At 38.5% G+C, this 26,465-nt stretch overlaps 1 protein-coding gene across 1 annotated transcript in view; it reads right to left on the reverse strand.

Moving 5' to 3' along the window:
- Positions 1-26,465, reverse strand: part of LOC140729077 (receptor-type tyrosine-protein phosphatase delta-like) — a 2,395,537-nt gene that overhangs the window by 653,514 nt on the left and 1,715,558 nt on the right. The window contains exon 8 of the mRNA XM_073048383.1: positions 8,459-8,490. The gene's annotated coding sequence lies outside the window, so the exon portion shown is untranslated. The remainder of the gene's footprint in view (positions 1-8,458; positions 8,491-26,465) is intronic.

Consider the following 26,465-nt stretch of genomic DNA (forward strand, 5'->3'; position numbering starts at 1 on the left):
CACAGAATAAGTAAGTATTCCCTTGCAGTATTATTCACAGGTTACTACAGTAAAATGGTAAACATACCATTCGTTAGTAGGCATGAATACCATCAAGGCAAACACGAGGAAATCTGCAGATGCTGGAAATTCAAGCAACACACACACGTCCTGACGAAGGGTCTTAGCCCGAAACGTCAACAGCGCTTCTCCCTATAGATGCTGCCTGGCCTGCTGTGCTCCAGCAGCACTTTGTGTGTGTTTCCATATTATTAAATCTGGTGTTACAGTAACACAGCTGGTAAAGTTCTGGCCTCATTGCCTCAGTGACCTGGGTTCAATCCTGATCTCTGCTCCTATCTATGTAGTGATTGCACATTAAGCAATATTCCAGCCAAAACTAATAAATTTGCAAGAGGATATTGATAGAAGGACATGATCATGCAAAAACGATGCAATAAACCTCTTTCTAACAATGAAAATTCCTCCTTTTTTCACTCAAACGGACTAAAACTGTGATAAACAGTTACACCAGATTATTGTATCCTGGTTGGCCTACCTACATTCATTGAATGTAGAACATAAAACATAGGACAGTACCACAAAGTACGGGCCTTTTAGCCCATGGTATTGTGCCAATCTGTATAAACCTACTCCATGATCAATATGACCTTTCCCTCCTATGCGCCCCATAACCCTCCACTTTTTGTACATCCAAGTGCCTATCTAAGAGTCTGTTAACTGTCCCTATTTTATCAGCCCCTGCCTCCCCCCAGGCAGTGCATTGCAGGCACTTGCCTCTGTTTTTGAAAAAAGCCGGCCTCGGACATCTGTTCTAAACGTTCCTCCATTCACTTCCAACGGATGTGCTCTGGTATTGGCTATAGCCACCTTGGGAAAAAGTCACAGGGTGCCCACTCTATTTATGCCTTTCATAACTCTATGCACCTCTATCAAATTGCCTCTCATCTTCCCTCTCTCCAAAGAGAAAACCCCTAGCTTACTCAATGTTTCCTCATAAGACTTGTTCTCTAATCCTGCAGCATCCTGGTAAATCTCCTCTCCAAAACTTCCACAATCTTTCTATAATGGGGTGAAGAAGTAATACTTTAATATCTATTTTGATTTCAATCATTTACCTCATCCCACATTGTTTCAGAGATTTTAAAAAATAGCCTGCATTTATATCCCCTCATTCAGAATATCTCCAAATGCTTTATGATTGATTAGACTTACAAAGTATGGAAACAGTCCATGCCAACGAAAATACTAGTCACATTTGGCCCATATCTGTCTAAACCAAAGGATTCCAACCTTTTTTATGCCAAGGACCCCTACCATTAACCAATGGGTCCATGGACCCCAGATTTGGTACTCCTTCTCTAAACCTTTCCTATCCATATACCTGTCCAAATGTCCTTCAAAATGGTGTTAAATAACCAGCCTCAACCCCTTCTTCTGGTAGCTCATTCCATATATCAGCCATTTTCTGGGTGAAGGAGTTCTTCCTTGGGTTCCTGTTAAGTGTATTCTCTCTCATCTTAAACCCAGGTCCTCCAGTTTTGGTTCACTGACCTTGGGGAAAAGGCTGTGTGTCTTCAGCCTGCCTGTGCCCCTCATTCTCCTACGCTCCGATGAATAAAGTCATAGTTTGCTGAATCAATTCTCTATAGTTCAGGCCCTCAGGTCCTTGCAAAAATCTTATAACTCATTTCTGCCCTCCTTCCAGCATAAATAATTGCCTATAAAATATTTTAGGACATTCTGAATGAGGACATACAAGTGCAGGTCTTCTCTTTGCACCTGAAATAACATAGGACTAAAATTCACTGAGATGAAAAACTTTTTCAAATTAGATGTGAAGAAGTACTGAGAAAGTTGAACTTGCTTCTTCATAAAATCTGACAGATACCAGATTTGGAAGATATGATGAAACAATGGAGACACTTAAGACTGAGATGCTGGAATATAGAGCATTACCCAAAGCACTGGAGGAAATCAAAGGGTTAAGCAGCGACTATTGAGGTCAAGATCTTTCAAAACGTTGAACGTGAACTGCCCACTTCCCTTCATAGATGACTAAGAAATGGGTTTGTTGTCTTAAATTACCTTTCTAATTCCGAGTCGATTATTCCAACCTTTAGGTAAACTTCAGTTACATTCTAATCTCAGCCACTGAATTCTCATTGGGGAGTAACATATCACCAATTATTCTCCTCAGCACTCAAACAGCAATAGATAGTTGACTTTGCAGATCAAACTACAGAATAAAATTAATTGAACTCCCTATTTCTTTCAGACTATATTCAGCAAAGGTGCTCATTGAGAAAGGATAAATTCTTGGTTAACCTTAAAACAACGTATAATAAATACTTCTTAATTGCTGTAATACAGAGTTTAAGTATGGGTTTCAACTGTAGCTTATAATTCACTAGGAAATAACATATATGACAGATCACAATGAATGAATCTTCACAGAAAGTCAATAAGTAAGTTAATTGGATATAAACATAAAACCTATCCAACAACAGTAATCAAATCACAAACAAGAGAAAATCTGCAGATGCTGGAAGTCTAAGCAACACACACAAAATGCTGGAGGAACTCAGCAGGCAGGATGAAGGGTCTCGGCCCAAAATGTCAACTGTACTCTTTTGCATAGATACTACCTGACCTGCTGAATTCCTCCAGCAGTTTGTGTGTGCTCCAAAAACAGTAAGCTACATCAATTAATACGTATTAGATACCTTGGGAGAAGATCCTTCCAGCCTAATAACAGAGATATAAACCACATCAACTGTCCGATTTGCAAAAGTATTTCAAATACAAAACATATACACTGAATTCACAGAAGAATGCAGATCATGAAATCTGGGGCAATAAACAATCTTGCCAGAGGAACTCAACAAGTTGAGCTGCACCTGTGGGGAGATCTGGATATGGGTATCTCCAATGTGAACCCAGCAAACTCCAGGACCACATGTTAACAAGATCAATACTGTCATCACTTTTCACATTGAAAAGAACTATTAGCTGAATGGAGCACATTCACTGCATGATGACAGAGATTTATATTGATTTGCAGAGTCTAAGGCATTGAAAGAGTACTTTTGTCCTTATTGGTCTTTGCTGGTACAAAGCCTCCTCTTGCCCTCTTCATTTAGCTCCAAAATCATATCCTTCCATTCAGATAGCTTCCTCTTAACTGCTCATTCTATCTATAAATCAAAGACCAGAACTAACCAATGTTCTACATTGATCAGATATATATAAAATTTTCAATGATACTCCCTCGAAATTCATTGTTGCTCCTATTTATTGTCTGTTCTTGTGTTTTGGCTAGGTTACTACATGGACTGAATTCTGTATATCCTTTCCATTTCACCTACTTCTTCATGTAATCCCTCTGTTCCTCTACTTTATTTGTGTACTATTCCACCCCAGTCTCCAGCTCATTACTCTTTCCACCAAAATATACCAGGTACCTCTAGTAAGGTTCCTTTACCAACTTCAATTCTGGCAGTTTATTGATACCTTTTTGTGTTTCATCACAATACTAACTGTTGAACATTCACTTCTCATTGATCTGCAATTGTACGACTTATCTCCATGAGAAATGGGCAAAGAAATGAAAGTATTTAATCTCATAGTATCCCCACAGCCCTCACTAAGAAAAGCCTTGCACTCACTCTCACTTTCAATTTTCAGCCAATTACGCAACCAGGTAATCCTCTAAACCAGGTATTCCCTGCATTTCCTTTCTTTCCCTTTGTCCTACAATTGTAGCAAACCTTTATCCAACCTGGCATTCTTTCAGATTGTCTTTATAAAACCTTTCCAACACTATTATTCATCGCTACCTTTGAAAATTCATTTGCATGTCCCTGATTTGGTCATCTCTTTGGATAGCATTGCCTCATTACTTGTCTACTCAGTTCTTTCCCCATCAATGTTCCTCAGAAGAACATCTTGTGACATTTTCCACATTAAAGCCACTTTCACAGAGATACCCAAATGGTACTGAAGCTTTAGAGGTTGCAAGCCTGTTACGTTGTGTCTTTTTCCAAATTAAAGAAAACGACCCACCTGGCTGGTAACATTAATAATCTTAATTACAATTAATTTCATGTCAGTATTTCACCAATAGTTTGTATGATACAAAAGTAATACATGAATTGACCTTTTCCCTCAGAGCTTTACTTTTTCATCTTACTTTCTTATAGTCAATGCCTCATGTAGTGTGGTGTTATGGGCAGTATGCTGGACTATGAATACTGTCAGACTAGGTATCCTTTGCGAAGTTGATTCCAATGCACATCTAAAATCTATACAAACACCACAGTCACAAGTACCTTTACTGGTTGATTTTATCTCTCATTGTGCCTGTTATAATTCTTATAATTTATATTAAAATACCTTTAAAACATAATTGGCATCTTGGTCAGTATGGACAGGTTGGATCAAAGGGCCCATTTCCATGTTTTATGACTCTCTAAAAGTCTGAACCTGCTTTAATCAACCAAATTCTAGGGGAATCTGGCTGAATACTAAGCATTGACATGATCTATCAGTAAAATCAGATTGAAACCTGAACAGATACCCAGGAAATGATAGTTCTATAAATGTTTAAGTCTCTTTTATGAACCCCAGGTTTAAGAGTGAATCGAGAGGAGGAAGGTGATTGGGAAATCTTGTTGAAAATGTGCTTCAAAATTAAATGGATTTTAATTGATTCATTTTTAAATCAATTAAATCCTTAAAGTGAACTACTCTTTATCCCCTGAGTATAAAATAATTGAAGCAATATATCCAGCAGAAATACTTCACCACCAAAGCATCTTCATATCTAGAAGACTAAACAAAAGTTGCTCCAGAGGTATTTCACTAAGTAAGAAGTTATAAATAATGATCAAATGCACTCATGAGTAAAAATATTCCTCCGAGTTTCATGAGATCATGTCAATTCTTAAATCCAGGTTCAGTCAGGATTGTTCAATTTGGGCATGTTTGCTTTATTATAATTTTACATTTTTTAAAGAATATGTTATGAAAATTATAACAGGCCCAAAGAGAGGTAAAGCCAATGAGGAATTATATTCTAGACAATAATATGTATTTGGATATGCACTAGAATCAACTTTGGTTTTGAATTCCTTTCTGTAGTGGATAGTTATCTTGGCATTACACATTATTAAAGATCATATATTCATTCTTAGATTATACAAGTCCAATCCTTCTGATATCTGTTTAGTGCATAATAACCTGAAGTAATAATTTACCTTCTACACACAGTTTATTCTGCACATGGAGTTAGTTTAGCCATTTAATATTGCGCTTCTTCAATTACTATAGTAAAAGCAACATTCTTTTGATTCTTCTTGTATCTGTCAGTAGTTCGTAATGACTTGTGTAATAGGGCTAACAAATTACTTGGATCCTTGTTTCTCATCTTTTAGAAAATGTGTTATTTTAACTCTTTCTTAGATCCAAGGAGGATGATGTCACACTTGCTAAGATGGGATCCCATTTCCTATTATTGTTTGCTCACACTCTAAGTTAGGCATGTCTCTTTTCTGATTCATCCACCTAACCACAAATAATGATAATTCCACCCAACCACACAAACCACATATGGGCTTTCCTTACCTTGGATCATATGAAAACTTGGATCTACAACTTTCCATCACGTTTTCTGACCATTAATAAAGCAATAAATTGGCAACTGGAAGCAATTAAACAGGAAACCTCTCTTTTGCCCAACCTCATTGAGCAAGCACCTAAATTTATTATTTATTTTCAACTGTTTCTCAACTAATTCTCAAATAAAGCAAATAGCTGCCTTGAAGTTTGTCCACTATCATAGCTATCAACAATTTCTTATGCAGTATTTTATTGAATGCCTTCAAACTTCATCAAAAAATTCAATTAAGTCTGACTGAAATGGCTTATCCTTATGGGTGAGTCCTTCTCTGATCATTCTACACCTATTCAAATGCTCAGCCCACATTCAGTAGTTGCTAAGAAATGGAAGTTGAAATATTACTACAGGTATGAGAAACAACATGAGCAATGGAGGAACCTTTTGGATGACTCAATTCTATATTAATATCTTATTATACTCAATGCTATTTACGGAGTTTAACAGCAATAAGAGAAAAGTCAATGCCACCTTAAAAGCATTACATTCTAATCTTAAAATTGACTGTAGAAAGAGGATATTATAATACAGATAAAGGATTGTAAATGTATAATATCAAAGATTTCACAGTTTTGCTTAAAAGTAAGACACTTATCCTTATGGATAATCGTGCCAGTGACAACCCTATAAAAAGTAAGATGGTTTGCATTATTTGAGAAAGTAGAGAGGAAAGACATTAAAGAAGAACAATTAATGGTTCTGCACACAGTAAATAGATGTAAGATTTATACTATCATACTAGGAATCAGAGAACACCAGACTAATATCTGACACTGCCAATAAAATAACTCTAATCAGGTGTTGAATAATACAGTAATACGGCTGCTGAGATTTATAGGAAAAAGATGTGATTACTGAAAAGCTATTCTCAACTAAAATAGGATTATGTTATCTACGAAAAATGTTACATTCTTCTGAAACTTAATTATACAATTGAATGAAATCAGATGTGCTCATATGGAAATTTGAGATGTCCAAATTCAATCTACAGATTATGACTTGAGCAAACCTTTCATTAGGCCAGGATCTCCCCAAATCAAATTCAGTCATTAGTATATTCTTTTCACTCAAACAAATGTACTGTGTGGAGAAGACATCTATCATCTTCAAAGACACAAGCTGAAAGGTCATATCAAGTTAGCTGGAAAAACTGAAAATGCTGGAAATACTCAGCAGGTCAGGCAGCAAATATGGAGAGAAAATACTGTTAACATTTCATCCGAGCTGAAATATTAACTCTGTTTCTCGCTCCATTGATGTTGCCAGGCCATTTTCTGTACTTATTTCAAATTTACATTTTTTTTGCCTCTCGAGTTCATGTGTTATTTTTGAGTACAGAGAACTTTGGGCATAGCTAAGCACATCATGAAAAACAGCCACCTATCCATGAACTCTGTCTATACATCTCGCTGCCTCAGTAAATAGCTAATATAATTAAAGGCTCCTTGAATTCCAGACATGATTTCTTCTCCTCTCTCCCATTGGGCAGAACATACCAATGTCTGCAAGCATGTAGCACCGGGTTCAAGAACAGTTGTTTAAGGGTATTGAACTGACCTCTTGTATGATAAGATAGGCTCTTTGCCTCGCAATCTACCTGCTCGTGGCCTTCCAACTAATTCCAATGTATTTTCTCTGTAACTGTAAGTCAAATTTCTGCATTCTGTTATTGTTTTCTCTTTATATTACCTCAATTACTGACATAATGAAATAACCTGTGAGGATGACATGCCAAAAAGAGCTAGTTGCTGTTTCTCAGTACGTGATAATAATAAACCTATTACTGATTAATCTTCATGATAAAATGCCCCTCATGTTCTCAATAAGGTCATTATTAATTCCTTTGATTACAGCTCTGGTAAAAGTTTCAACAACAGTTTTAAAAGGCACTGGAGTCGGTGTGTGAAGGCAGTTTAACAGCAGGTGATTGCCTTGGATGTTTTTCTTGTGATTGCAAGGCCCTGATGGACCTTGGTAATGCAGAATGCTACAGGTCTGGTTCACTGCTTTATTGGCAAGACCAATGACAGGGAAGCTGCTTAGGCTCCATTGTAGCACAGACTAGGCCCTCGTGCCACGGTGTCACCTGCTGCAGCCACCCAGGAGAGGAGATGTGGTGTGGTGTGACATCCATGCTGGGCTAGGTCTGGCCCCTTCCATTGGAGCTGCTCTCCAGTGTTTGCTTGATGGAAGACAAGGAGAAGACACAAGGAATAGGGCTATATAATATACCTTTTTTGTGTGACTATGTTTACTGCTAGCTTGTATGTGCTATATTGTGCCTTGTGCTGAGCCTGACTGTTGGAATGGTGTTTTGCACCTTCATTTTTGCAAAATAACACTTGCTCAGACTATCGTTCATGATGGCTATCCGATAATAACTCTGCAAAAAACTAGCTTCTGACCTAACTGTCAAATGCCAAATACTGCCAAATACCTATCTGACCTTCACCAACAAAATGCTAAGAGTGAAAATTCACCAGCAATATCAGTGTTTACAGAAGCATTCCTTGCCCAGGTCACAACTTTCAGAACAAGTGGAACAAAAGAGACAACTGACTCTAACAAAGGTAAGAAATAAAGTTTGATCCATTTCAAACAAGTGCAAATGATAAAATAATCTAAAATAACAATCAGTACATTCCAGTTTCAGATTCAATGTTCAAAATCAAAAGCACCTCATTAACACTTTTTACATTTTAGCAGAATGATTAGTTAACTGCTAAACACACATTATATTTCAAACAACATTTAAGTTTGGTTTCATTAGATGTACTGTACCTCAGGGTGGAGCGAAATTCTGCCATAATGACCTGTAAACAATGAGAAAATTATTGTTATTATTTTAGAAACAGTAAGCAGTATTATATTAATGATAGCTGTACAAATGCACAATACAGTGTTAATTTTCAGGATGAAATAAGTTCCAAGGCATTAAGAAAATACTTAAAAATACAATTTACTAGATAAATCACTGTTTGCTCCAAAATAGGCAACAGATATTTTCCATAACAAAATAAATTCCATTGCCATTACAAAGTGCACTGTTCAATGGCACTATTTAATATCCCTTTAAGGCTGTTGAGGGTATCATGGCACGGTGAATGAACACGAGAGATAAACAGAGTGAAAAGTGTCATCTGAATTACATTAAGACAGGCAAGAGTTGAATCTACCCGTTATCTACATTGCATGATTAGAATAAATTACCTTCAGTAATTCAAGATAAAATGCAGAAATCTTTAAAATGCAGCTCCACAGTCACATCCCAAGCTCACAATAATTGGTTTTGAAAATTGATATAAAATTGCTTTCAGTTTCTAAAAATAAAACTGGAATTGTAAACTGTAAATTGTAAAGATTATATATATATATATATATATATACACACACACACATATGTACACAATTTACAGTTTACAATTCCAGTTTTATATATATCTTTAAATATATTACCTTTCAAATCTTACCATGAACTAACTATTGGTTAAAATATCATAAACCATAGGATTTCTCAAAGAGCTATTCACAAAAAGAACAATTCATGTTAGATATGTTATAAGTTAACGAGGGGTTTTTTAAAACAATAATGTGATAATAGTCAGGGCAAAACCTCAAACACTTCACAACAGAAATCAGGTGTACTGGCAAATAATCATGCAATTTCCTTTCTCATTAAAGCTTCCCTTTTATATATAGTATATTATTCATAAGGTGGATTAAATTATAATGCAAGACACTGAAAGTACCACGAAAAGGTGAAAAACTAATAGATTGATCACAAATATTCTGCTGGAGGAACTCAGTGAGTTGAGCAATGAGTCCAGATGCAGAGTTTCAACCCGAAACATCAACAGTTTCTTTCCTCCCACAGATGCTCCTCGACCTGCTGTGTTTCTCCAGCAGATTGTTACTCCAGATTGCAGCATCTGCAATCTCCTGTGTCTCCAATAATAAATAGCTTGCACTTAAGGTGGAAAAATATACAGGAGGTTGAAAACTTATTTAAATATTTAATGGAACCACATCACAACCAATCAACCAAAGAGAAACACTACATAAAGTATTGTTTTCAACATTGCGGAAAGTAGATGAACTCATGCATTTCAGTGGAGTTTTTCCACTAGTGAGATGCCACATTAGAATCTATAGATTTAAATAAAAGCTTGATTTTAACTTATTAGAAGAGGCTCAATGCTATTTCTTGGTGTGTGCAACATATTTTTAAGGTTCACATTTTTCTGTCATTTCCCATAACATAGTTTTTAGCGATATGAAGTTCAAGGCATTTCACTTTGATTTAATGGAAGATGGCAATAATGATATTCCAGAATCAGTTGAGAAACGATCATGGTTTCTTGCATCCCCATCATACATTTTGAGGCGAAGTTTAAACTATCTTTAAGTAAAACTAAATTTGCACTTTAAAAGAAACCAAGGCAATTCCGTAAAGAGATTTCAGCCTGCTATAGTCGGTCTAGGCACTAAAGGGGAATAAAGAGCAAGTCTCCATTGCCCGAAAGCAACTGATAGTATTAGGGAAGAGAATTCCTCTGCAATTAATGCAAAATGGCAAGTGGTCATGAGCATCTGATGTGCTAAATTGCTAAAGATTATCATTACATATCTTTAACAAAACAATGGAGTAGGTGAACAATCTTCTCTATCCAAAAAGTTTTGCCTGATTCTCCCTTCCTTTTTGAAAGACAATGATGCTAAATTACTGTTATTCAGAGATCTATAAGTAATGCACTCAAGTTACTATTCCTTACATGATAGAAAGCTGGAACAAATTTTTCAATATACAAAGCACTACAGCTTTGTTGTCAATTGATGTTGTGGAAGAACATTAGCAGCAGGAAAAACTAATAGCCGTCAGGAATTACATAAAGATTACAAAACAAAAAACATGCTATTTGGTCAAATGAGTCTATAATTGTGCTTATTCATCACGCAAGTAGTGATTCCAATCCCATGTGCCCATCTGATTCCTATTTCCATTTCCTTCAACCACATATCTAACCTACACTTTAATCTTGACGTGATCTTTTCCTCAATCAGCAATTCCAGTAATGCATTTCACATCTGCAAACCTTCTCTGTGAGAAAAAAAGTTGTCTTAACTTTCTTATAGTCAACATTGTATCAAAGGCTCCTCATTCTGAATGCTTTAATTGCTGGAAACTATCAGTGGAAATTAGTAATCAAATGGTTAACTAATCTCTTCTACCTGCACCAGGTCCATATCATTCCATTTCCCTCACATTCACGTGCCTATCTAACCATCTCTTAAAATTCCTTAATGTTTCTGCGTCTACCGCCACCCCAAGCTGCACATTCCAGATACTCAACAGACTCTATGTAAGAAACGTGCCTCTCACATCTCCTTTGAAATTACCCCTTCTCACTTTAAATCCATTCCTTCTGTTATTAGAGATTTCAGCCCTTGGGAAAAGATACTACCTATCTACTCTATCTATGCCTCTAATAATCTTATAAACCTCAATAAGATCTCCCTTCAGCCTCCGGTGCTCCAGAGAAAACTCTAAGTTTGTCCAACCTCTCATTGTAGCACATGCCCTCTAATCCAGGCAACCTCTTCTGCACCCTCTCCAAAGCCTTTTCATCCCTTCTACTTAGGGAAGTTGAAGTCTCCTATGACAGTAACCCCATTGTTTTTACACCTTTCCTGAATCTGCCTGCATACACCTGTTCCGCAATGTCCCAATGGCTATTGGGTGGTCTATAGTATAATCCCATCAAAGAGATTGCACCTTTCCCATTTTTGACGTCTACCTATTTAGCCTCAGTGGACTAGCCCTCCATTTTGTCCCCTCTGAGTGCAGCTGTGATACTGTCCCCGAAGAGCAGTGCAAATCCCCCACCACTTTTACATCCCTCTCTATCTTTTCCAGAAGATCAAAACCCTGGGACATTAAGAACCCCTTCCCACCCTCTCTCAGCTAAGGCTCTGTAAAGGTCACAACATCATAGCTCCATGTACTGATCCATGCTCTAAGTTCATCACCTTTACCCACAATACCCCTAGAATTAAAATATACACACATCAAACTATCCATCTCTTCGTATCTATTACTTTACTTCTGGCCCTGACATCTGCCTTCCCCTGCTTCTCTCCACTTTCTGACCCAGTGCTCTGATTTCCATCCCCTGCCAAAATAGTTTAAAGCCTCCTGAATAGCACTAACAAACCTTCTCGCCAGGATATTGGTTCCCTTCCAGTTTTGGTGGAACACAACCCTCTTGTACAGCTTACCCCCACCCCCAACCCCTCAGAAAAGGTTCCAATGATCCAAGAAACCCTGCCCCTTGTCCCAGTTCCTCAGCCACTCGTTCATCTGTACTATCAACTATTCTTGCCCTGATTAGCAAATGGCACTGGGAGTAAACCTTAAAGATTCTCTTCCTCAGCCTCTTTTCTAACTCACTCTGCAGGAAACTCTTCCCCCTCTCTACCCATGTCATTGATGTCAATGTGCGCCACAACCTCCAGCTGCTCAGCCTCTCTCAAGAATATTCTGCAGCCACTCCGAGACATCCTGAGCCCTAGCACCTGGGAAGGAATACACCACCCTGGTGACTCTTTCACAGCCCCATTATCTCCTGTCCCCGTAAATATCGAGTTTCCAATCACTATTGTTTGACCTGACTTTACCCTTCCCTTCTGAGCCTCAGAACAGGCCACTGTCCCACTGGCTTGGCTGCAGTTACTCTGCACTGATACATCATGCCCCCAACAGTATCCAAAGGGGCATATTTATTGCTGAGTATGATTAGTGAGGGCATCAAAGGTTACGGGGAGATGACGGGAGAATGGGGTTGAGAGGGTTAATTAATCAGACATGATGGAGTGTCGGAGCAGATTCGATGGATAGGCCAAATGGCCCATTTCTGCTCCTTTATCTGCTGGCTTTATACTTTACCGATACTTTGGGAGTGTGATGATAGTACAAGTTTGAGTTCAAGTTATTGTTGGGGGCATGTTATAAGTACCATGAAAATTAACTTCTGCTTAGCAGCATAGTATATTGCAAACTTGGCAAACATGAATTAAAATAAATTTAAATTAACATAAATTATGCATAACTAGCAGGACAAAATAAACAAAAATAATCTCAACAGTCTTACTGCGGTTCAAAGTTGTTAAGATCAATTCAAGAACCTGATGGCTGTGGGAAGAAGCTGTTGTTGAACCCTAGGGAGTCAGTCTTAAGGTGCCTGTACATACAGTAGCAGGAAAGGTGCTACCCAATTTACATTCAGCAAGCTCCTGAAAACAACAAATTGTTAATAATCAGATAATTTCTGAAAATCCTAATCTTCCCATTCAAAAGCAGCCTAAATTTGGACATGAAACCAATTATAGATAGTGAGTTCAAACCAGCAATCTGTATTAATATTCACGGCAACAATATCTTACTGTAGTTGTAAAAAGCGTATACTTATTACTCGTTTGCTTTATTACACATCATTCCTCATTAAAAGTTAAGTTAATCAAGTAAGCATGAAACAACTAAAGTGCAAAATTCCGTGAGTTTTAAACAGTAATATTTGTTGCAATAAACTAAAGCTCAGTTCCTAATTTGGTCGATCTATATATAGTCGATGAGATCTCCTTGAGCCCACACCCATCCATATTGGATTAAATTAAAGTTAAGTATACTCTGTAAAGAGATCTGAGTGATTTTCCTACGTTTAAAAAAAACTTCTCAAGCATCCTTAAATAGTCCAAATGAATACTTTGACATCATTCAGTAGCCCTGTTAATGGCAAGCCATGTTGCAGCACAGCTTCTTAAACATAGCAAGTAGAATCAAGAAGATTCTGTGGAATTTTGAGGGGACGTTGAAAACATCCCGATAATCAGATGAGATCTAGTGCTGCTTTGCCTCTGTATCAGTATTTTCAAACAAAATATTCAAGTCTTCTCTTGTGGTTTTGCTGTGAGGTATGCTGCCCCCTGTAGTTTGTTTGTGCCTATTCTGAATACAAATGACTACATCTTTCAGAGTTACAAACACTTCTTCAAATTGGGAAACTAGGTTTATTCCTCTGGTAAAATTACTCCTTCTGCTGCTGCCCCAGCTCCTCCTCACCAACTATCACTATCCCACCTTCGCCACCACTGATTCACGTACGTGCTTGCTCCTCGCACAGCCATTCCTTCAGGCTACTGTTCATCACATGCTCATTCATTTTAAGTGCAGGTATTTCAAATAATCCTGACAGTTCAATGTGCTTCAAGCTACAAGAAAAAAGGAATGGTGGGATTTTAATTTTAAGTTTGATTATTTTTCATGTTCAGTGTGTCTGCATCGATGTGTCTATGATGTTACTGCAAGTTTAATTTTTTTTAATGTATCTTATTGTATCTTATTGACAATAACCTAAACTAGATTAACTAATCTTTTGAATATTTAATTTCCCACCAAGTTTATGCTAAGATATAGCAAAATCACAGGAAACAAGCCTGGTCAAAACCTATGTATATCATGTTTAAATCTCTCATAGTACTTATGTTTTTTTAGGTCTACTGACTTCAATTTAGCAAGAAAGTAATCAATGAAAATATGGAAGTGAATATTGTTATTGGGATCACTCCACAATTGTGCTGTAACACGCAAGATGAGAAATTTCTAATTTTGGTATGTAATGAAAACAAGTTGGTCAATGCCTTCATTAAGCTTGAGACAGGAAAATAGTGAGCAGCTCTATTTCATTGGGAGATTTCGTTTGATCTTCAACTCAGGCATGCCTGTACAAACACAACATTGCCAGCAACTTGTACTACACTCCATCTTTAAAGACGTAATACATCCTAAGGTCAGCTGCAGGAATATTATGAGAGGAAAAAAAAGTTTTATATTAGGGCAGGTGACCAAATCTTAGTCTCCTTTGAATGTAACTTAGAAAGCAGTGAATGGTAAAGAATTGAAGAGATTTGAGGGTGAGATCATGAAAGGATTTGAGTCTAGCAATTTGAGTGTTCAGATTTGAAAGTAATGCATTATTGGATTGGGTGTGGATGTCATCTCAGAAAACATAAGCGAGGAGGGGATTAAATTTGATAGCTGCTGAAAAATGGACGTGTGTGTGCTTAGCCCACACTTGTAGGTTTTGAGGCAACAGTGTACCAAATTGCTTGCAGACTGACATGTCCCACTGAAACTGATGTGACGTGGCTTAATAAGCCTCAGCAGGGACATGATACCATCAATATTAAACCAACATAAAGCAAGCTTCCACTGCTTAAATTTAAACTGCATATAGAGGACATATGTCATTTATGTAGGAGATGGCTGATGACATTTCTGAACTACATAAGCAATGGTGGGAGGATATGTTATAAAACTCCCAGAGGTGGAATAAATGAGATTTGGTCTGCTTACAATAGATCAGAAAGATCCCCAGGCAAACTCTCATGGAGGTGGGATCAATTTACAGTAATCAGTGTCGATGTATTGAATCAAGAAGTTCAACATCTTCATACATGGTTTAGGTCAAAAAGTGCTTCATTGAATAGCATCTCCCATCAACTTGCCTCAGACACTGCTCATTTCACCACACCATGATAACTCATTTACCTATATCCTCTAAGTTCATGTCTAACATTCATTGATTGTACCACTCTCTTACTCCCTCATAACCCTATCTCAAAGCTTTGTAGCTGGTCAGCCATAATGTTGAGAAGCATTTGAAGACTTTTTGATGGCTTTGAAATTTAAAAGAATGAGAGTGATTGTATTGAAACATATATAAGGTCCTAAGCAGGCATAACAGGGTAAACGTGGAGGTATATTTACTAGTGGGAGAATTGTTAACAAGGTGGCATAGCCTGAAGTTAATGAGCTGGACATTTAAAATTTAAATATGAGAAAATTCCTTTTGCATAGAATGATGAATTGCTGGAATTCTCTGCCCAGAAAGTTGAGGTGAGCTCATGAGAAATAGTTAAATTTGAGGTAGATAATTTTGTGTGAAAAAATAGGGTATTTGGAGGTCAGGTGAAGGAGAAAGCCTGGCACAGAGAAAAACCAATCTTAATTAAGAACAGAAAATTTTGGAAAAACTCAGCAGGTCATCAGTATCTATAGAGAGAGAAGGAGTCCATATCTCCTTGTTTACGAGAGAGATGCAAGTTAATTTTCAGTGGGTGAAAAGGTGGGAAAGGGCTGTGTAAATCAAATGGAATGTCTCTGATAGGATGAGTTAAAAAGTCTTAAGGATGGCAGCTACAAGCAATGAGTTGACATGCCCATGCAATATTCTGTGGCTTTAGGTGTCATTTTGGTCTACAGTATTTATTTTGCAGAACCTTTTGTTTTTGCATCATTAGCAGATAAAGACACTGCCATGGTTAGCAACAAAATTAAGGCATTACACGATACTGTTGAGTTTAATGGTATGCCAATCCGATTAAAGTCCACATAAGTACAAGCTGCCTTCTTTCCCTTGCTCCACAGCTCTTTGCATTGCATCAAATGGGTAGAAATGACATCATGCCATTTACAGAAGTCCACAAACTCTTCCACATAAACTGTACCGTGGGGATGTTAGTGTTCATTAAACAACCACTCACTCTCCCGTCTTTCTGCAGCTCTCTTTTGACCAACGATACAGAGTTATAGAGCAATGCAGCATGGAAACAGGTCTCTATGCCCAACGTGTCCATGCTGACCATGATGCTAGTTACAAGCTAGTCCTTATTTGCCTGAACTTGGCCAATATCCCTCTGATCCATATTCTTATCCAGATGTCTTTTAAATGTTGTTATTGTGCCTGTCTTAACCACTTTGGCAGATTTTCCCACATACACACCTCCCTCAGCATAAAGAAGTTACCTCTCGGGTCCCTTTTAATTCTCTCATCTCTCTCCTTAAAGCAATGCCCTCTAGTTCTTGATACCCCCTTTCTGGGCAAAAGACCATGTGATTTCACCTTATCTGCCATTACACAGGATTGGAAAAATCTGCAGAGGGGTGTAAAATCAGCCAGCTCACTCATGGTCACTATCCTCCCCACCATCGAGCGTCACAACCACGGATTTGGTAGCGCAGCAGATATGGCAGCTGCGCTCATGAATATGCACATGTCAGCTAATTATTATTTCATTGTTATAGTTCTTAAATCCATTCTTTTCGTCACAGTGCTTGTCAAGGTTTGAGCAAAGCACAGCAATGTTTCACTGCCTGTTTGCATTCTGCCTTGCCTGAGAAATTGGACTGTCGAGTCAACTGACTCTGAAGACGAGTGATATTCCTTTTGTATTTAGTTATTCCTTTCAGCTGCAGTGTTGGCTTCATTTTCCATTTGAGAGTTTTAGGCAATGGCCCTGTTTAGCCTAGCGTTTATTGTTTTCTTTTCCCTCTAATTCTGCTCGCGTTAAAGTCTGTGAACTATCGACATGCTTCAGTGTCTCTTGCTCCGCACTTGGGCCATATCTGAACATAGTAACATCAAGGATATCTTCAGAGGTCAGTTTCTCAGAAAAGCAGCATTCATCATTAAGGACCTCCACTTCTTGTTATTACTATCATTATAAAGGAGGTACAGGAATCTGAAGACACATGTTCAACATTTTATGAAACGGTTTCTGAATAGAAAATGAACCCATCAACAGTACCTCAATATTTTTGCTCTTTTTTGCACTACTTATAGTATTTATTTTATATATATTTCTTATTGTAATTAATAGTATATTTTACATATGTATTGCACTGCACTGCTGCCACAAAACAACAAATTTCATGACATATGTCAGTGATTCTGATCCTAAGGACCTTATGTTTTATACACCTCTGAAAGGTCACAAATTATTCTAATCAGAAATAAAGAGGAAATCTGCAGATGCTGGAAATCCAAGCAACACATAAAAAATGCTGGAGGAACTCAGCAGGCCAGGTTCTGCAGAAGGGTCTTGGCCTAAAATGTTGACTGTACTCTTTTCCATAGTTGCTGCCTGGCCTGCTGTGTTCCTCCAGCATTTAGTGTGTGTTGTTCACACATTGATCTCCTGTGTGCCAAGGAGTAAAGTCCTAACCTGCCCAACCTCTCCCTATAAATCAGTCTCTTTAGTTTTGGCAATTTCCTTGTAAATCTATGTGGTGCATATGGTTCCCTTCCCCTCCTGAGGCTGCTTGACTCCAGTAGATTGTTTTTTGCTCATCCTGTCTCAGCCCTTTTCACATTTCACGAGGAAGATCACAATATCGGCAATGCAAGGAAAACTGGGGCTGCACTTTCCCTTTCCTGAAAAATCCACATCAATTAAGAAGCATATTAGGACAAAATATCCACAAAAAAAGTTTTTAAAGTGTTAATGTAATCCTAATGGCTAAAAGGAGTGTTAATGAAAGCAGATTGCTTAATGTTCCTGCACTTTAGTAAATGAACAGAAAGCTCAGCATGAAGTCTGCTTAAACAAACAAGCCTCTGCAGTTTGCAGAGCTGTACAAGGAAGTATTTACTTTTCAGATGGTCAGGGGCACTTATTTCTATAAACTAATGTTGAGATGAAAATTCCTTTCCCTTACTGTCAATAAACCAAGGCTATCCTTCTTGGCTACTTGTAGCAATCACATGCTTCTCACTCCACTCCAACAAGCTCACTAAGTGGCCCCTCTGAATCTTGCAATGTTATAAGTTACTATTCCGTTTTGAGCCCAGATTTACAGGTGAGCAGCTACCAATGCAGTCTCACTCAGGTGGTGGGGAAGCATCATTTTAACTTAGTGTTCCCATCGCTGCCAGATCTTCAATTGACACCTGCCTACGTTTTCTTGATGGTTGGAATTTTCATCACTTTTCTTATTTTTTAAAATCTATGAAGTGAAAAACCTGCCAGCAGCTTCCCTCTCCCACTTCTATTGACCTTTCATTTCTGTGCCAGTGGATCTGTTCAAGAACCCTGTCCTCGTTTTTCAATCCCTGAGCGACCTCAGTCCAGCCCAAAGCCAAGAATTCTCACTCCAATTCCAACATGCAAATTGTTACTTCCTTTCTTTGATTCACTGTAGGACTATTTTCCAGTCTAATCCTTGCTACGAGAAATTATCTTCCAAAACCACTCATCTCATCCCTACCTTTAGAAGTCTCCATTACAGCTGATTTTTGGCTGAGTGTTTTTTTTTAATCTCTCTTCATTCCAATTATTCCTTTGCCTGTCTGTCAGATGTTCCTGTTTCAAACCATAGAATTTTATGACACATTGTTTCTCTGCTCCCTGAGAAAGCAATCCACTCTGACCCGTTTCTCTTCCTCCCACATCAACCACTTTTCGTTCACCTTTGTGAATTAAAGTCTATCTTTCTTTTGCAGGGTATTATGAATTCTGCTTGTATTATTGTTTCTGCCAGGGCATTTTATATCAATAAACCAACACATGTAAAATAAGAATAAAAACTTCACCTCTTCTTTCACTCTTTTGCTGCTGAACCACAAAATCTCTGAGCACAGAAACAAACCACGTGCCCCATTTTCTGAGAGCAATCCAGTGTTGGCTCTCTATCTACCCACAGCCTCTCTTTCCTCTGCTTCAAATTGTTTATCCAGGTTTTATAATGGTGTTCATAATTCTTTGTTGCAAAGCTTAATATTCCACATAATCGCTTAACAATAAATCTCTCTTATTTATTCTAGGTTTTAAGCATATTCTTCAAAATTGACAAATGCTCATCAAATTAAATCAACTTTTCCTATTCACTGTACAGAAATGTTATTTTGAAAACTCACTCAATAACAGAAACTAAGTATATCAGGTGTTTATACTTCATTGTCACCAAACAATTGATATTAGAGTGTACAATCATCACAGTGATATTTGTTTCTGCGCTTCGTGCTCCCTGAAGTACAAATCGAAATAAGTATAATAAAAATTTTAATTATAAATCATAATTAGAAAATAGAAAAGGGAAAGTACGGTAGTGCAAGTCAGGTCCAGATATTTGGAAGGTACGGCCCAGATCCGGGTCAGGATCCGTTCAGCAGTCTTATCACAGTCAGAAAGAAGCTGTTCCCAAATCTGGCCGTACGAGTCTTCATGCTCTTGAACCTTCTCCCGGAGGGAAGTGGGACAAAAGTGTGTTGGCTGGGTGGGTCTTGTCCTTGATTATCCTGGCAGCACTGCTCTGACAGCGTGTGGTGTAAAGTGAGTCCAAGGATGGAAGATTGGTTTGTGTGATGTGCTGGGCTATGTTTCCTGATGTGAATAGTTTTTTCATCCTTGACATTATTTGAGTGAATCTGAAATATTAGTTCTCTGGAGCTCCAGGGGAAGGAAGATGATATGCACCAGTCTATATTGGGTGGTTTGGTACTGGAGAGAGATAACAGCAGTAAGTTACCGGGCATTAACGTATTGGATAACCTGACCTGAGCCCAGCACAATGATTCAATCATAAGGACGGCAGACCAGCATCTTTCTTAGGAAGTTAAAAAGGTTCAGCTTTTCAATCCACACAAAATGCTGGTGGAACACAGCAGGCCAGGCAGCATCTATAAGGAGAAGCACTGTCGACGTTTCGGGCTGAGACAGTTAGTCCTGACAAAGGGTCTCGGCCCGAAACGTCGACAGTTCTTCTCCTTGTAGATGCTGCCTGGCCTGCTGTGTTCCACCAGCATTTTGTGTGAGTTGTTTGAATTTCCAGCATCTGCAGATTTCCTCACGTCAGCTTTTCAATCAATGCTTTAACAAATTTCTACAGATGTACCTTTGAAAGTTTTCTGACTGGTTGCATCATGGTCTGTTACGGCATTTTTGAGTGTACAGAAATATAAGAAGAAGCAGATAAGCTTGGATTCAGCCGAATATGTAAGGGGCACATCATTCCCCACTATTGGTAAGTATCCACATGAGTAGAGCCTCAAGAAGGACATCATCATCAAAGATCCCACCATTGGGACCATGCCATCTTCTTGCAGTTACTATTGGGCAGGAGGTCCAGAAGCCTGAAGACCCACACCTCCAGGTTCAAGAACAGTTACTTTCCTTCCATTCTTGAACCAACTAGCCGAAAATAATTATACTTCAGCAATATTAAAACCACTTCAATCACTTTGTACTAAAATCATTTTTTTGTTCTAATTGTTCTAAATTGTAAAATTTGAGTATAATTTCTGGTTTTCTTGTGAATTCTGCTTTTCTGATGCTATGTTCCTGTGATGATGTTGCAAATAAGTTTTTCATTGCACTTGTACATAAAACAATAAACTCAACTTTGATTTTAAATTTTAAAAGGGATGTAAAACTTCACAAATTGCTTGAAATGACTTATATGACTTCTGCATATAATGATCTAGATCCCTCTGGTTGTGCAGTGTCTTTTCATTACATCACTGTATCTTCCTGCAACATTGAAGGTCTAACTAGAGAAACTTCAATATTATTCCCATTAATTGCCTCTGCCCCTGTCTGGGCTCTCCACAAGCATGTCTTCCTTGTACAAACTGACCAAAGAGCAAGGTCCAGCAATACTTGGCCTTCCACCTCTGGTTTCTATGGAATTACAGTACGTACACTGGGAAAGTGCATGGTGACTCCATGCATCAGGCTAGGTCCATCCAATCCAAGCCCAGTGGCATTAATATGCTGGCTAACCCTGATTTACACACGTTGTCAAATATTTATTTTACTTTAAATCACAGATTCTAGACTTGCTTTAGAGATTGATTGGTCAGATTTTCCTGTTGCCAGAATAGAAATACTTCAAACCTTTTGCAAGCTACAATCTAGTTTGCATATTTAGAGTCACAGAATATGGAAACGGTTCCTTCAGCAGAACTTATCCATGCTGACTGTGTTGCCTAGTATACTAGTCCTCAGGGGAAATCTCTGAACCTAGCCCTCTTGATTTTACCAACCCCTGCCTCGGAAAAGAAGATTATGTGCTTTCACCTAGTCTATCTTTTCATGATCTTTTATACCTGTATCAGATCATCCTGCAAACTCCTATGTTCCAGAAGATAGAAGTCCTCTTCTACGCAACCTCTCCTTATATCTCAGGCTGCCAAGATCAGGCAGCATCCTAGTTACTCTTTTCTGCACTCTTTCTAGTTAAATAGCCTCTTGCCTCATAGAGGGTGACCAAAATTATAAACAAACCTTGATGTAAACAAATAGAAAATAAACAAGTTGAGTTGCTATCTCAACTTTGACCCTGCCAGTAATCCAAAATATATGGTATCATATTCAAAGACCTATTCCCTGGAAGTCTGTTTGTTTTGTTTTTAATTAATTCTTTTCATTTTTCTTCAATCTTAACTGGTATTTAAGTTCTCATTCATTTCCATAAAATAAAGAAAGATATTAGCAATATTTATTATCTTTACTTGCATTTTGTATTTATTTTATTTCTTATTGTAACACAGTATTTTTTATGTCTTGTACTGCTCTGCTGCCATAAAATAATGAATTTCATGACATATGTCAGTGATAATAAACCTGATTCTGATTGTGATTCAGTCTTCACAAGCAGACTCCACGCTATTTTTAGCAGGTTCAACATGCTATTCATCTATAATGCTGAATACCACCAGAAAGCATTTACTTGTTCTCCCCTTGTGATTTCCAAGTATCCTTTCACATTTTATTTGCCCTTCTGATTTCACTTTCTCCCTCTCTTTCACATCTCCTATAATCCTCTTGAACGTCTTCTCTTTTGTTGACTCTGATTTTTTTCATATTTCTATCTAGTTTCAACTCAACTCTAATTTATTATTCAAAGATCTCAGTCCTTTGCTTCATTCCTTTTTTGTCATGTATAAATATATTAATTTTATACTCAGTGCATCCCTTATTTGAAGATTTCACTACTGATCTGTGAGTGTATCACTGATTTTTTTTTTTGCCGGGCTAATTTGGATCAAATTCACTTCCATCTCACTGAACCTTGGCCATTTTATTCCATTATTTAACAGGATGTGAGTGTTCCTGACATTTATTTTCAGTCATGTATTGCTCTTGAGAAGGTAATAGTGAGCAGTCAGTCATATTATCAATTGTTATTGGTGGAGATTTTGATACATTGAAGGAGCAGTGGCTTATTTCCATCAGATAATATGTGAATTCCGTCAGGAAATTGGTGTCATACCAGAGAACGTCTTACATCAGGGAACCCAGCTTGGGGTGCACAGGCCCCTTGGCTAGTCATGGGGGTCCATGGCATAAGAAAAGGTTGGGAACCCCTGATCTAGATGGTGAAGATTACAAGAAATGTTAGAAACAAAAACCTCTCCATCATGAATGGCACACTGTTGCCATGGATCCTGAAGGCTGAAGGAGTGAGCTGAATGTTTATGGTTGTCAATAGCTCATTTGCGTTGCTGGCTAGGTACGTCCTGGATTGTGCCAAGTTATTGGAGCTGCACTCACGCTGGTAAATGAAAAGCATTTCATCACATTTCCACTCATTCTTTGAAAATCTCTGGCAACAGTACTTCTGTGGATGGTCCAGTTAAATTTCTGTTGACAGTAGGACTCAATTATGGTAATGCTGTTGAATGTCAAGGGAAGTTGGTCAGGATTCCTTTTGTCAGAAAGTTATTGGCTGGCATTTAGACAGTGCAAATGCTATTTGCAATTATTTCTGTGCAGAATTAGGTGGGAAAGCAACAGGTGATGGTGCTGTGTTGAAGACATCAGCGACATGCCAGAAATTTGAGGGTGTCAGGTCACAGAAGGGAGTGCAGTCATTGCTGAGGAGATCTTGCTTGGGAAGCTGATAAGTTGGAAGGAACATAACTCATCTGGTCTGGATGGACTAAAGTCCAGGGTTCAGAAAGAGATAACTGAAGATACTGTGGAGGCATTAGTCAATATCTTTCAAGAATCGCTAGATTTTGGAATGGCTCAGGAGGACAGGAAGATTGCATGTGTAACTCCACTCTTTAAGAAGTGTGGGATGCAAAAGACAGGAAATTATAGGCCAGTTAACCTGACTTCAGTAGTTGTTAAGATGTTAAAGTCCATTATTAAATATGAATCTTGCAAGCACACGATAAAGTAGACTGACAAATCTGTTGGAATTCTTTGAGGAAATATCAGGCAAGATAGACAAAGGTGAGCAGTGGATATGCTTGAACTTTCAGAAGGCCTTTGACAATCAGAATCAGAATCAGACTTCAATCGCCAAGTACCTATGCACATACAAGGAATTTACTTCCGGCAGATGTTGTCTCTCTGCTCATAACAATAATAATGATAAATATAAATGAAAATATAAATTATACATACAGGTAGTGCAATCCAAGTAATAGTTAGCTGACAGTTAACCGGCAGTTAACTGTTCAGCAAAGTGACCGCAGTAGGGAAAAAACTTCTCCAGTGCCTATTAGTCTTAGTCTGGAGGGATCTGAAGCGCCTACCAGATGGAAGCAGATCAAACAGTCCGTGCGCAGGATGGAAGGAGTCCTTTATGATGTTCCCCGCCCTCTTCTTCAACCTGGAAGAGTACAGGTCCACAATAGAGGGCAGGGAGGCTCCAATGATGCGCTCGGCAGTCCTCACTGTGCGCTGTAGTCTGGTTCTATCCTGCTTGGTGGCGGCTCCAAACCACACAATGATGGAGGTGCACAGGACAGACTCAATGACTGCAGTGTAGAATTGCAGCAGCAATTCCTGAGGCAGACCGTATTTCCTCAAGAGCCGCAGGAAATACATCCGCTGCTGGGCCTTCTTCAGGATGGAGCTGATGTTCTGCTCCCACTTCAGATCCTGAGAGATGGTGGTTCCCAGGAACCTGAAGTTCTCCACGGTGGACACAGGGCTGCTGAGGACTGTGAGGGGAGACATAGCAGGGGGATGTCTCCTGAAATCCACTATCATCTCCTTTGTCTTGAGCGTGTTCAGCTCCAGATTGTTCCGACTGCACCAGAGCGCCAGCTGGTCCACCTGCTGTCGATATGCAGACTCATCACTATTCTGGATGAGTCCGATGATGGTAGTGTCGTCTGCAAACTTCAAAACTTTGGCAATGTGCCAAACAAAGCCTATGAAACAAGTTAAGAGCCCATAGTATTACAGGAAAGATACAGGCATGGGCAGAAGATTAGCTGACTGGCAGAAGGCAAAGAGTGGGAATAAATGGGGCATTTTCTAGTTGGCTGCTGGTGATGAGTGGTGTTCTACAGGGGTCAGTGTTACGTCTGCTACTTTTCATGTTAGGTGATAATGATTTGGATCACATAATTGATTTTTGCAGATGATACAAAGATAGATGAAGGGGTAGTTATTATTAAGAAGGCAGTGAGTCTGCAGAAAGATTTGGATTGATTTGAATGGGTAAAGAAGTGGCAGATAGAATACAGTGTAGGGAAGTGTATGGTTTTACACTTTGGTAGAAGGAATAAAGGCATAGACTATTTTCTAAACAGAGAGCAAATTGGAGATGCAAAGTGACTTACGGTTCTTTTGCAGGATCACCTAAAGGTTAACCTAGTGCTAAGTTCTTTAATAGGGAATGCAAATACAATGTTGGCATTCATTTAGAGAGGGCTAGAATATAAAAGCAAAGATGTAATTCTACGATCTTATAAGGCATTGGTCAGATTACAGTTGGATTATTGCGAGCAGTTTGGGGTCTCATATATAAAATAGGGTATGTTGGCATTGGAGAGGGTCCAGAAGAAGTTTACGACAATGATCTCAAGAAAGAGCTGGTTAATGTATGAGGAGTGTTTGATGTCTCTGAGTGTATGTTCACTGGAGTTTAGAAGAATAAGAGGGAATCTCATTGAAACCTGCCAAATATTGAAAGGCCAAGAAAGAGTGGATGTAGAGAGGACATTTCCAGTAGTGGGAGAGTCTAGGACCAAAGGACACAGCCTCAGAATAGAAGGACATCAGTTTAGAACAGCTATGAGAAGGAATTTCTTTAGCCAGAGAGTGTGAATCTGTGGAATTCATTGCCAAAGATGATTGTAGATGCTAAGCCATTGGCTATATTTAAAGTGGAGGTTGATAGATTTTTGATTAGTAAGGGCATCAAAGGTTGGGGAGAAGGCACACAAATGGAGTTGAGAAGGAAAATAAATCAACCATGATTGAATGGTGGAGCCAACTTGATGAGCCGAATGGCCCAATTCTACCTCTTATGGCGGTATGGCCTTATGTCGTCACGAGTTTACACATTTAGATTACTTTATTTTCTAAGGAAATGTGTGTGGAATGAAACATCATACATTGAATAAGCATACACACTTCCGAAAATGAGACAGAAGGTCACTGATGATGCAGAAATACTCCTGCAGTGATATACTGTGGCTGGTATGTTTGATCCTCAACAACCAAAAACAATTTTTTGTTTGTGTGTGGAATGGCTCTATCCACTGGAGAATTTCCCCCTAATGTGATTGATTTTTCATTTCACAGGATTCCTTAATATCATACTTGTTCAAATGGTGCCTTTTCTTACTCTCTCTTCATTTCTTCGATTCTGGCTTCTTGTCAAAGTTTGGATCAAAGATCAAAGATATCAACTGGGGTCAAGCAGTCATTTTGGAAATTCCTTAGATTGTTTGTAGGTGACTTGCCATTTTATTGTATGGTGTTCAATAATTTCAAACATTTTGCTGATGACTGCGAATAGACTGATAAGGTGGTGGTTTTGTCTAAGCCCATCACTCCGACTGGGGCATAGGCCACCAACAGCAGATGGACAGGGTGCTCTGTCCTGGGCCAGTCTTTTAAATTGACCTGAGGTGTAGCCCATCCTTGAATATCCTTCCTTTCCCAGGGATGAGGTCTTTGGAACTTCTGTTGGTGTTCCTGTACC

The sequence above is a fragment of the Hemitrygon akajei genome, chromosome 6 (assembly GCF_048418815.1).
Source record: "Hemitrygon akajei chromosome 6, sHemAka1.3, whole genome shotgun sequence".
Taxonomy (NCBI): Eukaryota; Metazoa; Chordata; class Chondrichthyes; order Myliobatiformes; family Dasyatidae; genus Hemitrygon; species Hemitrygon akajei.